Genomic DNA, 11,727 nt, shown 5'->3' with positions numbered 1-11,727 from the left:
CACGGCGCTCCCACATCCCTGAGTCTGCAACTCATATTGGCACCAGACATCTTGCTCCGGTTTGTCTCTGGATAATGTCAATAAAGTGGAGAGGGTCTATGAGGTGTTGTGCAAGCCTTATTGGACCTAAAACTCTGCACAGGCATTGCCGGCCTCTTTTTTTTTTTGTTATTCTATATATATCTATCTTATTTTTAGTATATATTTTCTTCATTTTTAGTACTTGTTTTTTATATTCGGAAGTCCTGCAGCGATGGGAAGGTGGTGAAGCATGCAGACCTGATGGGTTGGAAGCATGTAGTCAGTGACCTGCTCGTAGGCGGCCCATGCTAGATATAAAGTCGTCTCCTTGTTGCCCAAGACAGCGGTAGGATTCGGTTGCTGCATGGGTGTCTGAGCAGCTCCATTTGGAGAGGGCACTGCTCACCTGGAGACCGGGGAGGTTCTAGAAAAGGTGAACCAAAAATTGCCTGTCTTTCCATATCTGGTCAGTTTAGCGCGCCTGACGGATGTCCACCCTGCGCTCGAAAAACAAAGAGTCTTTTATCTATAAAATCTGGACGGAACTTAAACATTTCATGTTGGAATGTACGTACTCTGTTGAACAACAAGAGTGATTGGAGGCCTGAAAGATGCACTGCACTTGTTGCTCGTGAGCTGAACCGTTATAAAATTGATATAGCTGCACTCTCAGAGACTCGTATAGAAGGTGATGGTCAGTTTGAGGAAGTAGGAGGCAGATACACCTTTTTTTGGAAAGGAAGGCAGAAGGAGGAGCGCAGAGAGGCTGGTGTTGGTTTTGCAGTCCGATCTGATATCCTGAAGAAGTTGGAAGAGCTCCCTGTTCAGACTCGCTTGTCCAGCATTGAAACTGCTGCAGCATGGGAAGATTTTCAAGACCAGGTTGTTGAATGTGCAGCCGAAACACTGGGGTATGTTACTGCCAGACACAGAGACTGGTTTGATGAGAATGATGCTGGAATTCAACGACTATTAGTGGTGAAGCACCATGCCCACAGTGTGTTGCTGCACAGAGAACTGTCTACTGTGCAGCGAAGTCTAGCACTTGCCCAGTGTAAAATCACTACTGCAGCGATCTCTCAGGAAGATGCAGAACACTTGATGGGAGGATCTTGCTCGTGATGTTCAGGCTGCTGCTGATGCAAATGACAGCAAGAAGCTTTACCATCTTATGAAGCGAGCTTATGAACCTAAGAGCTCCACATCAGCTCCTTTGCTTTCCAAGGAGTCTTCCACTCTGTTTACTAAATCAACAGAAATCACAGGTCGCTGGATCGAACACTTCTTTGAACTCCTAAACCATGAGTCAGTTGTGGATGAAACAGTGATTGATACTATGAAACAAAGACCTATCATTGACTCCTTAGACTCCTCGCCATCAATACATGAAGTAATGACATCAATAAGTAACTTGAATCTTGGTAGGGCACCTGGAAAGAATGGAATTTGTGCTGAGGTCTTGCGATTTGGTTGTAATTGCATCACACAGTCCCTTCATGAACTTATTAGTGCAGTCTGGAGGGATGGTGCAATCCCTAAGGACTGGAAGGATGCAATTATTCTTCCTCTATATAAAGGAAAAGGAGCCAGAACAATGTGTGGTAACTACAGAGGTATTGCTCTACTCTCAGCTGCTGGCAAGGTTCTGGCAAATATTCTTCTTACCCGTCTGAATGGGTGTCTCGTAAATGATGTCCTATCTGAATCTCAATGTGGCTTCCGATCTGGTAGAGGGAGAATGGATATGATTTTCACAGCAAGACAGATGCAGGAGAAATGCTATGAGCAGAATATGGATCTTGTCCAGGTATTCATTGATTTAACTAAGGCCTTTGATACTGTAAATAGGGCCTTTCTATGGAAAATACTTGGCAAACTTGAATGTCCAGATCACTTTGTATTTATAATTAAATCATTTCATGATGGGATGGAGGCTTGGGTCAATGTTGGTGGTGCCATGGCGGGACCCATTCCTGTAGAGAATGGTGTCAAGCAGGGTGACATCCTTGCCCCAACTCTCTTTTCTTTGTACTTTGCTGCTGCTTTTACTCATGCTTTTGCTAAGGTTAGCTCTCTGGAAATATATATGTCAGATATCGATCTTCTGACCGCCTCTTTAATCTACGCCGATTTGCTGCCAATTCAAAGGTTTCCCAGTCTATTATTCGTGACCTCCTTTATGCAGATGACTGTGACTTAGTCACTCATACAGTGGATGACATGCAAATGCTCATGAATTGCATTTCTGCTTCTTGCAGGATATTTGGACTCAGCATTAGCCTGGACAAGACTGTTGTAATGTTCCAGCCTGCACCAGGAAATCCATATATAGAACCAGCTATCTTGGTTGAAGGAACAATTCTGAAGGTAGTAGACAAGTTTGACTACCTGGGCAGCACACTCAGCCGTTCTTGCTCCCTGGATGAAGAAATATCTTTCAGGTTGCAGAGAGCAACTAATTCCTTCCGGTCTCTTCAGTCTCGTGTCTGGTCCCAACATGGCATCGCAAGGAGAACAAAAGTTGCTGTGTACCGTGCTTGTGTACTGACATCGCTTCTCTACTCATGTGAGACATGGACTCTGTACAAACGTCAGGTAAGGGTCCTTGAACGTTTTCATCAGAGATGTCTCAAACACATTCTCAATGTTGGCTGGACCTCAAAAATTCCAGCCACACAGATCCTGAGGACAGCTGATATCTTGATTATTGAGGTGATGGTACACAAGCACCGGTTGCGTTGGACTGGACACCTTATTAGAATGGAGGATAGAAGGATTTCTAAGCAGATGCTCTATGGAGAACTTGTGAATGGAAGGAGACTCTGGCAGAAACCAAGGCTGCAATTTAAGGACTGTGTCAAGTCCTCGTTAAAGGCCTTTGATATGCAGGACACTGACTGGGAGAACAATGCCTGTCATCACCACAGATGGAATAAGCAGGTTAAGGAGGGGATCGACACTTTTGAGAGAGCACGTATCCAGCATGAAGAACTTAAGCGAGCTGCGTGAAAGCGCACGGCTCGTATAGTGAATGGGGAAAGCTTGGTCTGCAATGTTTGCAGTCGTTTATGCTTGTCAAGAGCAGGGCTCATTAGCCACCAACGGAGCCACAAATGCAAAATCTAAGTTAGTCCTAGAGCGCACAATGTTCCTGAAGGTCGGCAATGGTCTTCCTCGGTCACGAGTGGACGGCCATCATATATATATAATTGGCACTTCGTCAGTTCCAACAAGTGTTCCAGTTGATCTGATCAACAGAACAGCATGCTTATGAAATTAACATGTGAGTGGCTGAGCACTCCACAGACACGCTTTCTCTTAATATAGTTCTTAGGAAGATTCAGCATGACATATCTATGTATGTATGTATGTATGTATACACACAAACATACTAATCAAAGTATACAGTATTATTGATCTGTTAGAGCTGATCTTATGAATAAGCTTCACATCTGATATTAGATAACCAGATTACCAGAGATTGCTTTATGGAACAAATGGTTTCTGAAGGTGAGAAAGAGTCACATGCAGTTTGTGGGTGCTGAAACAAAGTCGTAGGAGGCAATCATGAGAGGGATCTGTCATGAGTTACGTCTCTTACACACACAAAAAAAATTGACCTTGAATGAGTTGTGAAGCCAGCAACATTTGAATGGCAGTGATATGTGTGGAGGCCTTTTTTTTGCAAGGGTTGATATGTATGTTTGGTGGAGGGTAGATTAGTTGGGTGCCTGAGCCATTATCCTCATGCATGGCTACATATGCATATGTATGTGGTTTAGTGTGGTTAAAATTTAGTGGACTCTTAAGTTCTGATTAGTAGAAGGACTGCTAGTGGAGATCCTAGTGTTTATAATCATGGTGGGGACCATAGACAAGTCACCTATGTTTCTCATCTATTTTTAATCATTTAAATTCTTTGCCTGAAGAAGGAGCTGGTTTCTAACAAAGATACAAAGCTCCATCATTGGAACATAGATAAAGAAAATAATGTCACATTTTAAACCTGAGAAAAATCTTGCATAGTCTTACTGTTCTGCTTACAGATTCTATTTGTAATGTGTAAGTCAGTTGGTTGATTTCTTTTTCTGAAAATTCAAGCCTATCCAGACTGACAGTTAAGCATTTTCTTAAAAAACCAAGTGCTCCAATTATTATTGGAATAAACGTAAATTTTCATGCATGCATATAGCTGTATAGGTGAGTATCTGTAAGCACATGTTTGTTTTTTCTGAGACAGTACAGTTGTTAAACCTGATTTTGTGTTGATACTGCCACCTTTATGTTCTGCAAATTAGGCATTTGACAAATGAAGATCAGTAAAGCAGACTGAAATTAGTTCTGGGGTCAGTGATGGCATCCCAGGATGTCTATAGTGCAGTGGTTGAAACTTGTCATCAAATAAACAACAGCTGTTTAACTTTCTCTGTTACCATATTTTCCAGGATACATTATGAAGTTTTCAGACTGAAATTTACAACCAAAAAAGGTAGTACATTTATACACCATAATGCCTTTGGAGGATCAAAAATTCCATGTGAAATGCAACAGGAGTGGAAAGATGGAGACAATGTTTGAATGTTTACACTACTTGTTTACACTATTTACTACATCAAGTTGTATGCTGGAAAATTTTGTAATATCTTTTGCAAAGATGTTATCATCCCAACTTCAATTTTGCCATTCTCTGAACTCACTAGAGGGACAACCTGTTGGTGAATATATTTTGTTGATGAAAGATTATTGGTAAATTCTTAGATAAGCTAACATAATGAATAGGGATGTTTATCCCAGCTCTCTGTTCAAATCCCACCAAGGTCAACATTTCCTTTCATCCTTTCAAATGCTGGTAAATAAAATATTATCTCTGTGTTGGGGCAGTTCTCTTTCTCTCTCTCTAGCTGTCACATCATGGATATTCCTCTGAATCAAAGGTAGGAGGGACAAAAATCTACCTAAAAGCCTGAAGCAAAGGTCTGGTATATACTCTTACCAAGATATCCTCTATTGCAAGTTGCAGCCATAGTACCATCAGCAGCAATAGCAGTTGCAGTAGTAGTAGGTTCGGAATAATCAATTATAACTCTTCTACAAAGTTTGTATCAAGCCTCAGTAAGAAATCTTTATTGACATTGCTGTTTTGTTGTTTAGACCAATATTCCTCCTCCTCCTCCTCCTCCTCCTCCTCATCATCATCATCATCATCATCGTCGTCGTCGTCGTCGTCGTCGTCGTTTGACCTCCGTTTTCCATGCTAGCATGGGCTGGATGATTTGACTGAGGACTGGCGAACCAGATGGCTGCACCAGGTCCAACCTTGATTTGGCAGAGTTTCTACAGCTGGATGCCCTTCCTAACGCCAACCACTCCGAGAGTGTGGTGGGTGCTTTTATGTTCCACTGGCATGAGGGCCAGTCAGGCGGTACTGGCAATGGTCACGGGAAATCATGTTTTTTTTTGTGTCACCTGCACACCGACACAAGTGCCAGTAAAGTGACACTGGTAACGATCATGCTTGAATGGTGCTTTTTACGTATCACCAGCATGAATGCCAGTTAGCCACTCTGGCAACGATCATGCTCGGATGGTGCTCTTAGTGCTCCACTAGCATGGATGCCAGTCATCGAATTTGATTTCAATAGCTCTCATAAAACAGATCTATGATCAAGACATCCCAGTTATGACCATCACATCTTATTTTTGGACCCTATATCTTATATGTAGGATTGCATAACCCAGTGCTTCCTAACATTTTTAAAATTGTAAGATGTGGTTTGGGAAGAATTTACTATTCCTTGTAGCAGGTTGAAGAACCTCATACAGGCTCCACTATAGACTCCAATCCCCATTCTTGGTTGAGATAGCTGTGACAAAAAACAATTTTTAATGTAACCTTGCTTAATACCTAATTATCCTGAGTTCAAATCCTGCCAAATTTAACTCTGTGTTTTATCCCATCAAGAATGGCTAGCACAGGTGCAAATACTAAGTGACACTGGAGTCAATTTAATCAGCCACACATAATGCTTTTGGCATAGATAACTGGTCAGCTGCCTAATCAAAGAAGTAATTGTCAGCATACTTTTTTTTTTCATTCAACACCAATGTCATCACTATCATCATTACTATCATCATTATCATTGTCATTCATTACGACTGCCACTGCAACCATGTTCATCACCTATACCATCACCAACTGTACAGTCATTGACCAACTCCCCCTCCTTCTGATCATCATCATCATCATCATCATCATTATCAATATTATCTTTAAACTTTCCAATATCCATTGATGCTACTGAATTAAATGCTAATGACAATGATGGTAATATTGCTGCTGCTGATGACAATGATAATTGTGATGATAAGGAGGAGTAGTAGGGAGATGATGATGACGATGATGATGATGATGACAGTGAGGACATGGTGAAAATTATGATGATGATAGCAATGATGTTGATGATGACAATGATGACAACAGTGACAATGCTGCTGTTGCTGCTGTTGCTGCTGTTGCTGCTGGTACTGCTGCTGCCTCTGCTACTGCTGATAATGACAACTACCGTGGTAGTACCACCACTAACGACTAAGACAATGATGATGATGATGGTAACAATGATGATGCCATCAGAATAATTATTTTTTATTCAATGATTGAAACTTGTAATTCTATTTCATTTCGAAAACTAATTGTTAAAAATTTTGATTGAATATTTTTTTTTTTCTTGACAGAAAGTATTTTTTTTTTCATCCCTCTGAAGCTTTTTCATCTTTAATTTCATTCTTTACTACAGCATTGTAAATTACTAGTTAGTTTCATCTCACTGCTTGAAACTACAACCAACCCTCACCACATTCACACTTGTTGCGTACAAAGTTCTAATCTCCCTTTGCCGTGCTTTTTATAAAGAATATTAACGCACACAAGCAAGATTGAAAATGCTCACATGGGAGTATGCACAAACACATATGCACACATAAAGACACACACTGGCGAAAACATACATATACACATATGCACATTCATACACAAGCAAATATGTATACAAAAACACACAGGCATATGCCTACGTTTTTTTCTCTCACTCTTTTTCTCTTTCTTTCTCATTCATATTCCCACTCATTCTCTTACACTGTCAGTTACAGAGTCACTCACACATGCACACTCATTGATATGCAGTCATATTTACACATACATGTACACACACATACACATACACACATATACACACACACTCTCTGTTTCTCTCTCTCCCGCTTTCTCAACTATACAGATTCACACTCGTTCCTGCCTAGTCACTTATGTGCAATCACACATATGCTTCTTCATTCACTGTTGCATATATATTATATGTGTGTGTGTGTGTGTGTACACATACACACACACACATACATACATACACACATACATATTCAGACAGTTACAAAAACGCAACAACTCACACAAAAGCACAAACCCACTAACAAACACATATACATTCAATCACATATATAAACATACATATACATTTGTTCATACACACAGACTCAATCAGATGCATATACATATACAATTGCCCCAGCTGTATGCACTCACCTAAGCACACACACACACACATACACACACATACACTCTCTCTCTCTCTCTCTCTCACACACATACAAAAACACTAAATTTCAATGTCAATATTTAGCAACTGACTTGGTAGAAGCCCACAAGAATACCTACCCACTACCATTCCAACAATTACTTTGGCCACCTTTTTGAATTCAATACCTCTACCACCCACAGACATGCTTATAGAATAAAAAAAAAAAAAACAGCGCAGTACCCATGATTTCTGGAAACATAGTATCATGCTCAGAATTGTTGAAGCATGGAATAAACTACTTGTATCAGTTGTTAACTGGCACGACACTGTACCCTTTAAAAATTCCATGCTTTATGAAATTAGATAACATTATTCCTGATGTGCTTATGCACCCTTTCTTCTGCATGGCTGTTTTTCTGTTCACTTTTCCATCTTTCTATGTTTTATTCTGTGTACAGTGCATGTACTTTTAGCTTTCGTTACTATCTTTTTTAACTCCACTAATGGCTGTTTTCTGACACCATTGTTATTCTTCATTTGAGTTATAGAGTACATAAACACTGTATACAATAAGCTCATGGGACTGGCCAAGATACAGGCAGAGCAACAAAACCATGCTGCATGCATCTGAGCAGTGTCTGACTGGGCATTGCTGACTTGTGAAATTAAGTTGAATAGCTGTTGTTCTGTGTAGGACAAATCTAACTATTGGTCAAGTTCATCATGAGGATCTCCTCTACCACCTACCTTTATTATTCAGTGGTGTTTACCAAAGAAGGACTAGTAGTGTTCTTCTGTCTGGTGGCATTCCAGTTGATGATATTAAGGCTATGCTGGACAACTGGTGCTGTCAGGGAGTTTATTGCTGCAATTCTATTCTGGAAGTTCAGCCTAGTATTCAGGACCATTCTGACATCGGCGAGCTGGCAGAAGCGTTTGCACGCTGGGTGAAATGCTTTGTGGTATTTCATCTGTCTTCATGTTCTGAGTTCAAATTCCGCCGAGGTTGGCTTTGCCTTTCATCCTTTCGGAGGTCGATATAAATTAAGTACCAGTTGTGAACTGGGGTCGATCTAATCTACTGGCCCTCTCCCCCAAAATTTCGGGCTTTGCAGAATATTCTTCCTGTCTTCCCTTTCATTGACCCATGTTGAACCCCTTTCCCTTCATTAGCCCCCAGATACACATAAAAGCCTTCTTGGTCAAGATGCTTGATAGTTGTATCAGTTGGGTCGAGATATTATCTGTCAGTTTACCGTTTGAATGTAGTTTTTGCACACTTATCAAGGCCAAATTCCATATTGATGTCATGACTGAATTTTTTCACACTTATCAATAGCCCTTTCAGGTATTGTCATCTTTTGTATATAATTTCAAATCATCCATGCAGAACAAATGTGAGATGATCCTTATAAAATATTTTATACTTGTAATTTGTTCTACTCAACTCATGGGACAAGGGAATGAGGGAAAGATAGAAGAGAAGAGGAGAGAGTGAATTGCCCTGGAATATTCCAAGATCTATTTTTATATTCTCTGACACATTCAAGCCTTCTTGATGGTTGTGAAACAATTTTGTGTTCCATTGTCCCATTCTATGTTGCAGAAAACTTTTATGAAAGGAGATATCTTGTATATATTTAGTGCTTTTAAGATCCAGTAGTGTGGGTCACTCAAATACCTTACAATAGTCAATCCATGCTGTGCCAAGATTTCGTTTTTGCAGTGAGCCTTTTTTGAGTGCTGTATGGTTTATTAATAACTGGTCTTTACAGCCATATGAGTTTCTTTTCCATCCTCTATTATTCAGTGATGTTTTGTGCAAAACGCTCCTGTCAAACCAGCTAACCCATACCAGCAGGAAGACAGACATTAAATGACTACTATTATTGTTGCTGCTGCTGTTGTTGTTGTTTTTGTTGTTATTATTCAAGCAATGAGTCAGCAGAATCATTAGCAAACTGGACAAAATGCTTAGCAGCAATTCATCTTTATTTACATTCTGAGTTCAAATTTCACTAAGGTTGACTTTTTCATCCATTCTGGGGTTGATGTAATAGACTAGCCCACCCCACCTCCCTTAAAATTTTAGGCTTTGTACCTACAGTAGAAATGATCATCCTAATTATTATTATTATTATTATTATTATTATTATTATTATTATTATTATCATTGTAAAGCGGTGAGCAGGCAAAATTGTTAGTACACTGGGTGAAATGCAAAGTAGCATTTTGTCTGTTCTTACATATTGAGTTCAAATTTTGCCAAGGTCAACTTTACCTTTCATCCTTTCACGGTTGATAACATAAGTACCAGCTGAATGCTGGGGTTGATGTAATCGACTTACCCCCCTTCCAAAATTGCTGACCTTGTGCCAATATTATTATTATTGAGTAAGAGAGCAGCACATGCCATCAATGGTGGAGGTATGTATGTGCAAACACATGTGCATACATACTAATACCTTATTTTTTTTTCTGTTTCAACACCTTATGCATTCAAGCATGAGTGCATGTCTATGTGCAGATACTTTTGGACACATGTATCTTTTATCTTTAATCTTTTATCTTTCACTTATTTCCGTCATTAGACTGTGGCCATGGGGAAATGAGCAATTCCCATGATCGTTCACATAGCCACTGAGACTGGTGAGAAGGAAGGAGGGAGATATCTTCAATCCAGAGACCTGGTCTGATGCTTGTAACAAAATAGACAGCACCAAGAGTTCTCTAAGTACCAGAAGCTCTGGTCAAACTGGCCAACAGATTAAGACTGCCCCTCAAGTAGAATATGGTAGTATTTGAACTCAGAATTCCAAGAGCTGGAACAAATACAGCAAGACATGTGGTCTGATGTTCTACCATTACTGCCAATCCATCACCTTTGATTGATTCTTTTTATTGATCCCAGGAAAACAAAAGGGCAAAGTTTATCTTAGCAAGATTTAAGTTCCTAGTGTCGAGCATCAGAACAAACTCCACAAAATATTCAGTTGACTTTGCCAAATTGTTGCTTACTTTAATAGTTGTGATAAAAACTTTTGTTGCAAATCCTAAAGAATATAAGATTACCAAAGCTTCCTATAATTCCATTACATTTGAAGCCAATATCTGCTAGGAATCTTGAGGTAAAATGCATTAATGAGTAGAGGGTGAAAGTAAAGACAAACGAGAGAAATAGTGTGAAAAGAAAAATGAAATAGAAAGAGAGAGAGAGAGAGAGAGAGGGAGAGAGAGAGAGAGAGAGAGAGGAGAGAGAGAGAGAGAGAGAGAGAGAGAGGGAGAGACAGACAGGCAGACAGACAGAACAAAAAGCAGCCAGCAAAGGCTGAGGAGAGGGAGAGAGAGGAATCAACCTCTTAACTTAATTATTACATATATACTGTGTATGTGTGTGTGCGTATGCATATATTTATATGTATGTGCATGTTTATGTACATGTATATATATATATATATATATATTTATGTAAGTATATATGTATATATTTATATTTATAGTATATATATCTACACACATACACATGCATGTCTATTCACACATGCATATATAATCTTTACTTATTTTTTGCAATTAATTATTTAAATCTGAAACCATAATTTTTCTTTTTTTGCTACCAGCCTCCCACACCTTTCTACGTCCTGTGTCAATCTAATAATGAAAATTCCATCTGGTACAATTGAAATACATATAAGTATAGACACCAATGATGCAATTCAGCACATTGTGGCAGATTGATGTATCCAATATGTACACTAGACAAGAAATACATTTATCAATCATGTATTGATTTGCATGAGACTACTTATCGTAATATCTATATTAATAGTAGTGATATTTCTATACATATCATATCTGAAATAAGTAAATTAAAAAGTTTTTTATTTATTCATTCATTTGTTCCTTATACATATATACATATATACATATATATACATATACATATATATATATATATATATATATATATATATATTATATATATATATATAGATAGATAGATAGATATATATATGTATATATATGAATAAATGCACATACTCTGGGCATTGGTGTTTTTAGATACAGGGGTGGCTGTGTGGTTTTTTAATTTACTTCCCAACCACATGGTTCTGGGTTCCGTCCCATTGCATGG

General features: G+C 39.0%; 1 long non-coding RNA gene across 1 annotated transcript; it reads right to left on the bottom strand.

Annotated features, from left to right (window-relative positions):
- Window positions 1–240: 240 nt before the first annotated feature.
- LOC118762766 lies at window positions 241–11,052 on the bottom strand. The gene is made up of 3 exons (XR_004998516.1): window positions 11,031–11,052; window positions 5,757–5,762; window positions 241–427 (listed from the first exon to the last, which is right to left on the bottom strand). It is a non-coding gene; the product is annotated as an uncharacterized LOC118762766 (long non-coding RNA).
- Between the last annotated feature and the right edge of the window lie 675 nt (window positions 11,053–11,727).

The sequence above is a fragment of the Octopus sinensis genome, linkage group LG3 (assembly GCF_006345805.1).
Source record: "Octopus sinensis linkage group LG3, ASM634580v1, whole genome shotgun sequence".
In the NCBI taxonomy this organism is placed as follows: Eukaryota; Metazoa; Mollusca; class Cephalopoda; order Octopoda; family Octopodidae; genus Octopus; species Octopus sinensis.
Note: the sequence above shows the minus strand (reverse complement) of the source record. Positions and strands in the feature narration are given on the sequence as shown.